General features: G+C 45.2%; 1 protein-coding gene across 1 annotated transcript in view; it reads left to right on the top strand.

Moving 5' to 3' along the window:
- Positions 1-12486, top strand: part of cntnap3 (contactin associated protein family member 3) — a gene marked incomplete at its 5' end in the record, with an annotated part of 150119 nt that overhangs the window by 89682 nt on the left and 47951 nt on the right. The window lies entirely within an intron of this gene.

The raw sequence follows: 12486 nt of genomic DNA, 5'->3' as shown, positions 1-12486 counted from the left end.
TATAATCATATTGTGTCAGCTTTAACCTCCATTGTCTTAAAAAGACATTTCCATTGCATTCCAATTATTGTTGAAGAAGCCAAGTATTCATTATTGACATTAGTTCTAGATAAGTGCCTTATCTAGCCTGCATTGGGTTTCATAGCAGTGTTGGGTATGGAATCTTCTATGAAGCAGTTAACCAGCCTATCCCAAAGTTCTACTTTCTCTGGTTTTTATTTTCTCTTTTGAAATTGCCCACCAGCTGTCTTCATTATTGCTATAATAGCATATAAGTTAATTTATAGTTACAAATGGATAGAGATAAGGTTTCTGCCCGACAGAGACGTTATGAAAACTGCTTTACAAATGCAGTTTTTTGTTATTTGACAGCAGTGGGTTGGATGCAGAGAGGAACAACTGTATGGCTGCACTGTTGTTCTCTCCTCCAGGAGAATTTTCCCAGAGTCTCTCTGTGGCTCTCTTCAATGGGTTCTCATCCTGTTTGATATGATGTAGAAGTTTTTTTGGAGATGAAATGGGATTTCTTTTTCGTATTATTTATTTATCGGGTGCGGTGGAGTAAAATGTTTTTATTGCCCCATCCACACACACACACACACACACACACACACACACACACACACACACACACACACACACACACACAGCGCTGTGTTCCCCATATGAAACCTGAGTTATTGTTCAGCTGAGACCAGGTTGTGAAACAACCAGCATGAGTATTATACCCAATTTTCTCTCCTCTCCTCTCCTCTCCTCTCCTCTCCTCTCCTCTCCTCTCCTCTCCTCTCCTCTCCTCTCCTCTCCTCTCCTCTCCTCTCCTCTCCTCTCCTCTCCTCTCCTCTCCTCTCCTCTCCTCCCTTTCTGATGCCCTCAGCTCCCTTGAGACATGCTTTCATCAGCATCATCACAACACTGTCACTGACATCATCACCACCACCACCATCTGCATCATCTACACAGCAGCAATCTCAGAGAGAGAGACAGACAGACAGACATGGAAAGAGGGAGAGGGGGAGAGAGGTGTGTGGAGCAGAACCAATGGATTATTGTCTTACTGTCACAGTCTAATAGTAGTGCAATTAATGGCACAATTATAAACTCTCCCTTAGGCTCAACAAAACACATGCACGCACGCACGCACACACACACACGCACATACGGCACACACACACACACACAGACACACACCACACACAGGCATGCATACACATTCGCGCACACACAAAGTAGGCCTATATATACATACATAAAGTACAGACTACAGACATAAATTATGTACACATACATGTGCATGCAAGTGCCCCCCCCCCCCCCACACACACACACACACTGCACACTCCCCATGCAATAATCCATATCTTTAGCAGAGAGAGTGTTTGCTCCAGTGGTTTTTTTTATTGAACATTTACGTTTTCACATAGATGAATCATGAAAGGTATAAATTATAAGCACAATAAAATAAAACAGACAAGAAAAACAAAAAGCACAGAAACAAGACAAAAACAAATGGCGAGCAGCACATACCGTACACAATACAGTCAGTATTCATTAGGAAAAAATATATACAGTATATATATATATATAAATACAAATATATACACATACATACACAAGATAACACAACACACATGGGCATATCAAAAGGCAAATTGCAAGAGTACAGCTGGGGCTCTCCAATCCAATGAATCACTTCCGTTATAAATCACAGTAGATAGATCCCTGGGCAAGTAATCTCTCAATCTATCAGTGGCTGCCATATATTCACAAAGTTATTTTCTCTCTCTTTTAATTTGGCACTGAGCCTTTCCATTGGAAGTACTCTGTAGATTTCTCTATACCACTGAGTCACTGATGAAAGTTTTTCGTGAATCCACGCTCCAGTGGTTTTAATTAAATCTCTCTTGGTGTTTGTGAATTCATCACATAATCATCCATTAGCACACATATCTGTCTGTGATAACCTACTGTACATGTGCACCAGTCACACTGTAGCTGTCCAGTGGAGAGAAGATTTACAAGCCCTTAACATCCCCCCCCCCCCCCCCCTGTAAGTCTGTTTATGACATTATCAGCTCATGAAGCCAGTGAATCACTGACGCTCCCTACACAATATAATACCATTCATTTAAAAATGTACCATTAACAGTTACAGTAAATTTACATTTAGTTTTATTGTCATTTCACGGCGTACCAGACCGTATAACCATCTTTGTATTTGTACCGTGGTTTCACTTGCACGTGACACAACAAGGGACTAGGGAGAGAGAGACAGACAGACAGACAGACAGACGGTAGTTACCGCAGTGAAATTTGTTCTCCGCATTTGACCCATTTCTTGGAGCGGTGAGCCGCAGCGTGCGCCACGCTCGGGAATCATTAGTTGATTTGACCTCCAATCCAACCCATTGATGCTGAGTGCCAAGCAGGGAGGCATTGGGTCTCATTTTTACAGTCTTTGGTATGACCAGGCCGGGGATCGAAACCCCGACCTCCCAGTTTCAGTGGCCACAAGGCCACTGTTTGGTTTAAGGGCAGACGGTGTGTTCTGTTATAACGCACTGAGCGCACTGTGCAATACAAACTAATACATGAGTGCGCTCCCGGTGCGCATATCTGAACACACCCAGAGAGAGAGACACACTTGGTTGCGTTTCTTTCTTACCAGCCATGCTGGCATGGAGGGAAAAACACGAATTCATTACCACATACCAGGCTATAGTGCGACCATTGTTTTGATAGGATAGGGACCACTCCATCACTTTTCAACCTGCCTTCATATAATTGGTCCTCACTATGATGTTCATGATAAAATGCCACATTTCTTTCCTACTCAGTCTGTGTCTCATGGGAGGGCTGTGGGCAGTTCAGAAACCATCCACCAGGCATGCAGGTCTACAGTACACACTTACTTACTTACTTATGGCAGTCCATCGTAGTCGATGATGACTTCATATCTCCCGGGGGTAAGGGGGGGTTTTCAGCGCCTGGCGCGCTCATGCGCCCACATGTGGCGGTTGAGACCAATAGCTGATCCGCACACTTTTCCACACGTGGGGCAGGGGGGTGTTGAGCCTGGGTGGATAGTCCCTGCAGCGCGCTCATGCCGCTGCCTGCGCTTCTCTGCGCGTCTCAGGGATGTCTTCTCCTCCCAGCGGGAGACACCTGAGTTGCAGGAGGAGCGCCAAGCGTCCCGGTCTACTGCTATCCTTTCCAGGTTTGAGGGTGGAATGTTGCAGCTCTTTAGTAGCATCTTTATGTGGTCCTTGTATCGCTTCTGTTGGCCTCCTGCAGACCTCTGGCCGGATTGAAGCTGGCTGTAGAGGACCTGTCAAGGAAGACGAGCTGCAGGCATGCGTATCACATGTGACAGAAACACCTCCATGCTGGATGAGTTGGTGCGTTCATATATTTCTGCGTAGGTCATGTGGTGCTCCCATGTGATACCCAGGATCCTTCGCAGACAGCGGATGTGGAAAGCCTCCAGAGCTCTTATATGCCGTCTGTATGGTGTCCAGGCTTCAGATCCATACAGTAGTGTGGACACACATACTGCCTGGTACACTGCTGCCTTGGTTGAGGCCTTCAGGTTCTTGTTAGTGAAGACCCGTGATCTTAGGCGACCAAACGCGGCGGAGGCTAAATTGATGCGCGATTGAATGTCTGCGTCAACGTTGCAACTGTCTGAGAGGATACTGCCAAGGTACTTGAAGTGTGGTACCGTTTCCAGAGGGGTGTTGTCTATGTGAAAGACCGGTGTGGGAGTGTGTGTGGGGCTTGGTTGGTGGACTATTTGTGTCTTCTTGATGTTGATCTGAAGACCAACATCTCTGTAGGTGGCAGCTACCACATTGAGGGTATGCTGAAGGGACTCGGGGGAGTGCGCAATCAGCGTGCAGTCATCTGCATACTGGAGTTCGCAGATTTGGAGGGCAGTTGTCTTGGTGAATGCCTGGAGGCGCCGGATGTTGAAAAGGTTGCCATCCAGGCGGAAACTAATGCCGACTCCATCCGTGTTCCTCAGGCGTTTGTGGGAAATGAGTGTAACTGCTGTGAGGAAAATATTGAAGATCACCGGGGCTAGGACGCATCCTTGCTTCACTCCTATGTTGACATCGAAGGGGTCAGACTGTTGTCCACCTATTCGAACCCTGGCTTGCATGCCATCATGAAACTGCTGGAGGATGGAGAGGAATTTGGATGGGACCCCAAACCGGCTAAGTATGGCCCAGAGTAGCTTTCTGTCTACTGTATCGAAAGCCTTCGATAGGTCGATGAAAGCCATGTACAGGTCTTGTTTGTGCTCTCTGCATTTCTCCTGTAACTGCCTGGCAACAAAAACCATGTCTGTGGTGCTACGATCCCTCCGGAATCCACATTGGGTCTCTGGTAGGATGTTCTCAGAGATGTGTGTAGCCAGGCGGGAAAACATGATCCTTGTAAGCATTTTGCCTGCAACTGACAGGAGTGAGACACCTCTGCTGTTGTCACACGAGGATTTATCACCCTTCTTTTTGTAGATGGTGATAATGGTGGCATCTTTCCAGTCTTGTGGGACAGTTTGAGTTGTCCAGATGGCAGAGATGAGTTGGTGTAGCCGGCGTTTGACACACACACACACACACACACACACACACACACACACACACACACACACACACACACACACACACACACACACAGGCTTTTGACAGGAGTCAGGTCCTCTACTCCCACAGAGAGAACTAAGGCCAGACAAGCTGAGGCAGTCCCTGTCCACCACACGTGCATAGGCATGTGAACACGCGCACGCATGCACGCATGCACACACACACACACACACACACACACACACAAACACAAAAAAAAACATAAGGAAAAATGCAGTTAGTTACATACATATAACTGTAATGTATTCTAAACATCACAAATGTAGGTCAACTCCTTACCAGCTGGCAGAGCGATAAAGACCCTTGACAGAACACATACACATACTAATGTGCGCACGCACGCACGCATGCACGCACACACCTTCCCACACACCTTCCCCAACTGTGCTATGGCGGAAGAGGTGTGTGTGTGTGTGTGTGTGTGTGTGTGTGTGTGTGTGTGTGTGTGTGTGTGTGTGTGTGTGTGTGTGTGTGACATGTCACCCTTCAAATTATCCTGCCACATACTGTAGGTAAAGAGCTGATTGTATGGATAAGAATATATACTGTCTGTCTGTCATTTGCTACAATGAGGTTATGTGTGGAGTCAACCTCTCTCCAACACAGACAATTTCCTAAAAATGTAAAAGACAACTAAAACAACAGGCCTATTGGCCTCTCTCTCTCTCTCTCTCTCTCTCTCGTGCCTCTGGCAAAAATGTCTGTAGCCTCAGTAGGATATAGTGTTAGCTGAGCTGGGAGATGGAACCTTTTGAACATGGCCTTCAAACTGGCAGCTGTCTAGATGGGGAACATCCAACAAGATCTGCATGGGAGTTTAGGGTTTGATCAGATGTGGAGCCATGCTCTTCATCTCTCATAAACATGAAAGGGAAACAACCACACAGTTGTATGTGAGATACCAAGTGCTGAAACAGTGAGAGAGAGAGAGAGAGAGATTTTATAAGAGGCACAGAGTTTGTAAGAGGCACACAGAAAGACAGAGAGAGAGCGTATATACTAGTGTAACATCAACACAAGGGACACTAACAAAGTGGACAATCTGAAGTTGGTTGTGTAGAGCAGTGGTTCCCAAAGTGGGGTCTGGGGACCCCCAGGGGTCCTGGAGGGAGTTCCAGGGGGTCCCCAGCTAAATGAACGTTTGGAACCAAATGGACCCTTATGGGGTCTGTAACTCAGAGAGTGTACAAATGGAACCAGAGTTAAATTAACATTGATTTTACAATATAAATTGAGGGTCCCAGAGATAGAAATGCCATTAAATGGGGGGTCCGTAGAGTAATGCATGTCAAACTGGGGGTCCTTGAAATTAAACGGGTTGAGAATCATTGCTAGAGCGTCAAAATCTTCTCTTATGGGGCTCCCAGTCATATATATATATAAATGGGGGGGGGGGGGGGGTCCGCGGGCTCATTAGTGTCAATCTGGGGGTCCTTGACATGAAAAAGTTTGTGAACCACTGGTGTAGAGGAGGATGAGGAGGAAATTGGAAGCTATCCTGATGAACCCCTCCCATCCCGTCTATGATGAGCTAGCGGGCATGAGGAGCACATTCATCCACAGACTCACCGTCCCCCGGCACAAGACCATCAGGCTCCTTAACCAAGCCCCCATATGTTCTGCTCCGTTCTTGGATTAATTACTCCTAATTTACTCATGGTACATTCGCACATGGACCACTGGGATGTACACTAAACTGCCACAACAAATGCCTGCTTAGGCTAACTGAAATAAATGTTTCACTGTTGATGGATAATATATTGCGCATTATCTTCACTGTTGATTGACTGCATTCTCTATAATAGGCACAGAGAGAGACAGCATATATGTAGCCTCTGTCCCAGCCTTACTCATCTGCGAAGACAAAAGCCTGGTCTCAACCTAAGGCAGAGACGCTATCGGCGGAAGTGTCGTTCCGGAACATCCGCCAAATGTATTTCCCGCGGATACGATATTTTTCTGACCATTCACAACACTTCATTCACGGAGAATGTAAACTGATTTGTAAAGCATCAACGTTATTTCCTTGAGCGGTACTTCTGCCAAAATCCTGCAACTTCCGCCCCAAAATAAATGATAGCGTCTACAGTGTAGGTCTTGCCCAGCGTGGCATATATGAGGCAGAGAGCTATACACAGATAGAGAGAGAGAGAGAGAGCTAGAGAGTCAGACGGATTGTTCTTTCAATATAATTGGATTTCATCTCAGAGGCTGACCAATCTGGGATCACTTTGATAAAGGCCAATCCTTCTGGTGAGCCATAACACGTAGATTGAGGAGAACATCTCTGATTATGCAGACAGACTGACAGAGTGAATTTACATATGGTAATGAGGCATGACTAAATATTTTTAAAATTAAGCCATGAAAACAGAAATCAGCTGTGAAGCTGTTGTGATACCTTTTCTGAGGGAGAACCAATGAGAGTGGTTTCAAAGCATTGCTGACGGTGCATGCATGCATGTGTGTGTGCATCAGTGCATGCATGTGACATGTCACTCTTCTGGAGGTGCAAACGTTCCTGCTACATGTGCAAAATGGATAAGAATAGACACCCCTCTCTCTCTCTCTCTCTCCCTCTCTCTCTCTCTCTCTCTCTCTCTCTCTCTGAGGTAGAAATGTTCTATCCTCTTGACAGTACGAGTAAAATCCTCTTTGTTTCAAGTTCCTCCCACACGTAGTACAATCTACCACAATGTTCAGCTTCCAGGATGGGTGTCCTCTTAATGTGTGTGTGTGTGTGTGTGTGTGTGTGTGTGTGTGTGTGTGTTTTGATTGATTGACTGAAACAGTTTGCAGAATTACAGTACAATTCAAGCACAACTGTGTGTGTACTTTTAGCGACAGGAGGTACAGTAGAGCTGCCATCTTGGAATCTGAAGGTTGCCCGTTCAGATCACACTAAACCAGTGGTATTCAATTGGCGGCCCCCTTGTGGCCGTTTTTTTTTGGGGGGGGGGGCGAATAATAAGAGGGCTAATAAAAGTTACAGGTATGGTGTGTGCGATATTAATTGTGAGATTACCATAATGACGGTAATCATTAAAGGACCACTTTTCAATCTTCATATAATAGGTCCTCACTAATAATCATGATAAATTGGCACGTCTGTGTCACATACGTAGGAGGGCTGTGGGCAGTTCAGAAACCCACCCAACGGTGACATCAATGGAGAATCCAAGCTAATAGAAACTGCAGGCTTTCTAGTCCTGAAAAGTTGCAATGCGAAAATGGAAGCCATCATTCTCACGATAATAAACCCTGTTAGGGTCCATTTGGTTCCATTTGTTACAGACCCCATTTGGTTCCAAACCATCATTTCCCTGGGGACCCCCTGGAACTGCCTCAAGGACCCTGGGGGTTCCCGGACCCCGAATCCCACTTTGGGAATCACTGCTCTATGTAATCTGATCTTTATAGTCTGATAAACTATTCTCACGTAAATAAATCTTGTTTAAAAAACAATCTGCCTAATGATGATGTCACTGGTGGTCGTGGACGGGTTTCTGAACTGCCCACAGCAGAGTGAGTGTGTGTGTGTGTGTGTGTGTGTGTGTGTGTGTGTGTGTGTGTGTGTGTGTGTGTGTGTGTGTGTGTGTGTGTGTGTGTGTGTGTGTGTGTGTGTGTGTGTGTGTGTGTCCGTCCAGCTGATGGTCGTTAATGTCAAAGCAATGCTGTTTATGCACTGTCAAATAGGTCTAGGCCTACATCTATTCTAAGGTAGCATATACCTGTATAGACATATTATCCTGCTCATTACTGTGCGGAAATATACATGAATCTTCGTATTTTGAGAACCCACAAATTTCCGGCAATTTCCGGCCCCCCACACACACAATCATTCTACAGTTGTGGCCCCTGGCCTAATCTAATTGAATACCCCTGCACTAAACCCTGAACTGATCCCAATGATCCGGTTGGTGCCTTGCATTCTGCCGTGAATGTAATGCACACTGTAAAGTGCTTTGGATAAAGGCGCTACCCCCTATTCCTTTCCTTAACCTCATACTAACCTAATGGTCGGTTATGCTGGCTGTGTATCACTGTGTAGCTTGCTCTGTCCTCGGAGAAAGTTTGTTGCATACATCTAGCATGGATATAATTGCTCCCGATGTGCGGTTGGTGCCTTGCATTGTTTCCTCCGGCGGTGTGTGTGAATGGATGAATGTAATGCACAATCTCTGTAAAGCGCCGTGGATAAAGGCGCTATATAAATGCACCATTTACCATTTTATAGTTCACACACACGTGCGCACGCGCGCACGCACACGCACACACACACACACACACACACACACACACGCCTTTTGTTTGAAGATCCTGTGTTTCACAAAGATTTTGAATTAGCCTAACTTCTAATAATTACATTATTTTTTCTAAAATCTCTTCTTTTCTGTCCTCTCTTAAACTCTACTCTGTCTTTGGCCCAATCTCTAAGTCACAGACCTACAATACCGACCGTAACGTTTCAGATAAGTCGGGGCTCAGAGCTATCCCACATAACATTGGCATGAGATCTCTCTCTTAGACTTCTATAAATATGCATTACTGCAGGCAAAGCTGGAGGCATTAGCCTACAATTCATAGCATTGTGATGTTAAATCCGGGTATGACAATCGCGGTCCCCAAAAAGGAAGGAATTAAAATAAAATAAAAAGGAGAAAAAAAAGAAACAAACAAATATTTTTCACGATCCGTGACTTTTTCCGTTTCCCTGCTGTGTTTTCTAGTCATAGTTAATGTTTTACTTTTCAGTTGTTCCTTTGATTCTGTTGCTTTCCTTGATTCTTAGTTTGCAGTTACACTTGTGTACTTTTATTTTGTAATTTGTTAGTGAACTAGAAGATACTAGAAGATGTCCACAGAGGCTGTGGATCTCAAGACCTGTGGAAGAGCATTCCACAGAGTGGGCGCTACAAACTGAAAGGCTAAGATTTGTCTTTGGGACCGTTGGGAGCCAGTGCAAAGAGGCCAGGACTGGTGTGATGTAGCACCTTCTGTTAGACCTGGTGAGCAGTCTAGCTGCGGCATTTTGTATTAGCTGGAGGCGGTCCATGGTGGTTTTGTTAAGGCAGGTGAAAAGTGAATTGCAGTAGTCCAAGCATGAGGATACATGGATAATCATGGATAATCATCCAGGCATGGATAATCATCTCTAGGCATGGATAATCATCTCTACTTCGGGAAAGGAGACAAATGACCTGAGTTTAGCAATGTTCCTGAGGTGGAAGAAACAAGTGCGGTAACTTGTTTTATGTGAGTTTCTAAAAGCATGGTCTGGTCAAAGTTAAAAGGGGGGCCGAGGACCCTCAGGGGTCCTTGAGGGAGATCCAGGGGGTCCCCAGCTAAATGATAGTTTGGAACCAAACTATCAGGTGGTCCCTGGCATATCTCTTCAAATGGGGGTCCGCGAGCTAATTACTGTCAATTCGGGGGTCCCTGACATGAAAAGTTTTGGGAACCACTGTCCTAATGTTCTGATTGCCTCTAGCGTTTTTGACTTGGCCTGTACCTGGACTTAGATTTGCTCCTCTTGCATTTGGGTCACACTCAACCTGACTCACACCGTGACAATATTTCGCAAGTTTACATACATGTACATACTAACTGGTTATTCATAGAAGCACTGTGTGCAGGTGTTTGTCCTATGATTGCATCCATTTCCAAATATGTTTCTTCTGATTTGATCCAACTGATTTGAACAACAAACACTACAATTCATTATTTGGGGCCATGCATTTCGGAATGATTTGGAAGTGCCAAGTGATTATTGGGGCGATCAATTTAACTCTCTTCCTATTACCTATCATGGGAATGGAAATTGAGGGAAAATGTGAGAAGTTATATACCAGTAAGACACTGCGAGAAGCGAGGTCGCGTGCACGGCACGCATCTGCCTGGGTGACGGCAGACTGCTGGGCGAGCTCTGGTGCTTTGGCATGGGGGGTCAGATCAACATATGGAATGTCAGAACAGGTCAGCTCCATATATGGAGATCTAAAGGTGGCAGCAGGGGCAGTGTCTTGGGTGTACAGGGTTTGATGAGGTCTGGCCAAATATGGGCAGTGTCTTGAGTGTACAGGGTTTGATGAGGTCAGATCAACATATGGAATTAATTCTGTATTGGCCATATATGGAGCGTGTCACGAGACGTGACGGACTGAGTGACAGGTTTTGCCTGTCAGTCACCTACGGTCGCAATTATTAAAAAAATCAGACCTACATTCAGACAGACAAGACAACACTAAAAAAAACATTGTATGTGCATTTGTATGGAACACCTTCTAGAGTCACCGGAGAGGCAGAGGCAGGTCCAGAGGGCCGACCTCCGGCGAGTTCTGGCATTAATTAAGCCCTGGTTGAAGACCAGACATGTTGCGGCAGTCATGTGGTTGTTTACTAGCCTCGCGTAGCCATACTACGGTAATATCACTGTGTGGATATTAGTCTGGTTCCACTTGGTGTTTAGGTTTCTCCCAAGGGGCGGTTACAAAAAGATTCAAACAGACTACTGGTTAGACCTACAACCAATCAGAGCAGCGCATGCCCGCTACGTCACACACATACTGGGCCCTGGTTGGTTATAGCCTGGAAAGCCCGCCCTATATTTGCGTACTGGGCCCTGGTTGGTCCTACACTACTGCTGGCCTGCGAAATACACACACTATACACTGACACGAAACAAGACAGGAACGCCCAAAAACGTCACATCCGGTTTTTTACCCTGGGCAGAATTTTCTATGGCTGCCAATGCAACTTTTTCCAATCCTTAATCACATACGGACAAACATCTATGCCGATAATATCTAACTTGCGGAGGTAACGTGCCTTGTCCACGGGCAACAGATCTTTCAAAATATGGCATTGCAAATACGTTTGATAATCGCTACTCTGCGCAATATTGTTTTGGAAATGCCGCAAATTGCATTGCAGTGAACGAGAGCAAATCACAATTTACCCTGGGGGTGGTGACTCCGCCCTGAATACGCGTTTTCGTGTCAGTGTATAGAGGGTATGCGCGTGACAGTTATATAAGTTATGCGGGAACGCCCACTGAGTGTCAAAAAACGACTTTCTGGCTTGACAGCCCATTCATCCAAACAGAAACGTCCTGTCTGATTGCATTAAACAATGTTAAACTCACCAACATTGCAGCTGTACGAAAAGCTTGAATTATCCTCTTTCTATCTGCAAAGTTTTTGTTTCATAAAAATCCACCATAGAAACATTATGAGCTACTTTCTGTCAAGAAATGCCCTGCATTTGATTTTTTTATTGTATTATAAGTGTCAGAGTTTGGAAGTGCTTGTTTTCAATAACACAACATTTTGCTGCCTCCTGCATTCTGTGACATTTAGAAACAGGTGGTACGCAGGACGGTAGAGTGATTTCCAACAAGTGCTTCCAAACTCTAACACTCCATGCTGCTCAATGTTTTGCCACTCAGTCTTGATGAGGGGTGCGTGTCCTGATGGGAAAATCATGCATGTGAATACTCTCCATGGAGCGACACCAGACTCAATCTGCCTGGGGCAATATGCATCGCCAAGGCAGATTGAAGGCTGGCTATGTGAGGCTAGTTGTTTACCGCAGGTACTTTAGTTTCCCTCCAGACCAAAAGAAAAGTGAGCACATTAAATGCAGAGCATGAATTGTGGCTGTGTGCCAAACAATTATGGTAAGTTCACCCCAAGTTGGGACTGGGAAGTATACTTATTAGCCCTCTAAGACCCAGCGTTGCTTTTTTAGCAACAATTTTATTTTAATTAATTACTAAATTATTATTATTTTTTCTGTTCTTTTTTCACCTAAACGTCATCAGTGATGTTCATTGCAA

The sequence above is a fragment of the Protomyctophum parallelum genome (assembly GCF_964188405.1).
Source record: "Protomyctophum parallelum genome assembly, chromosome: 14".
Taxonomy (NCBI): Eukaryota; Metazoa; Chordata; class Actinopteri; order Myctophiformes; family Myctophidae; genus Protomyctophum; species Protomyctophum parallelum.
Note: the sequence above shows the minus strand (reverse complement) of the source record. Positions and strands in the feature narration are given on the sequence as shown.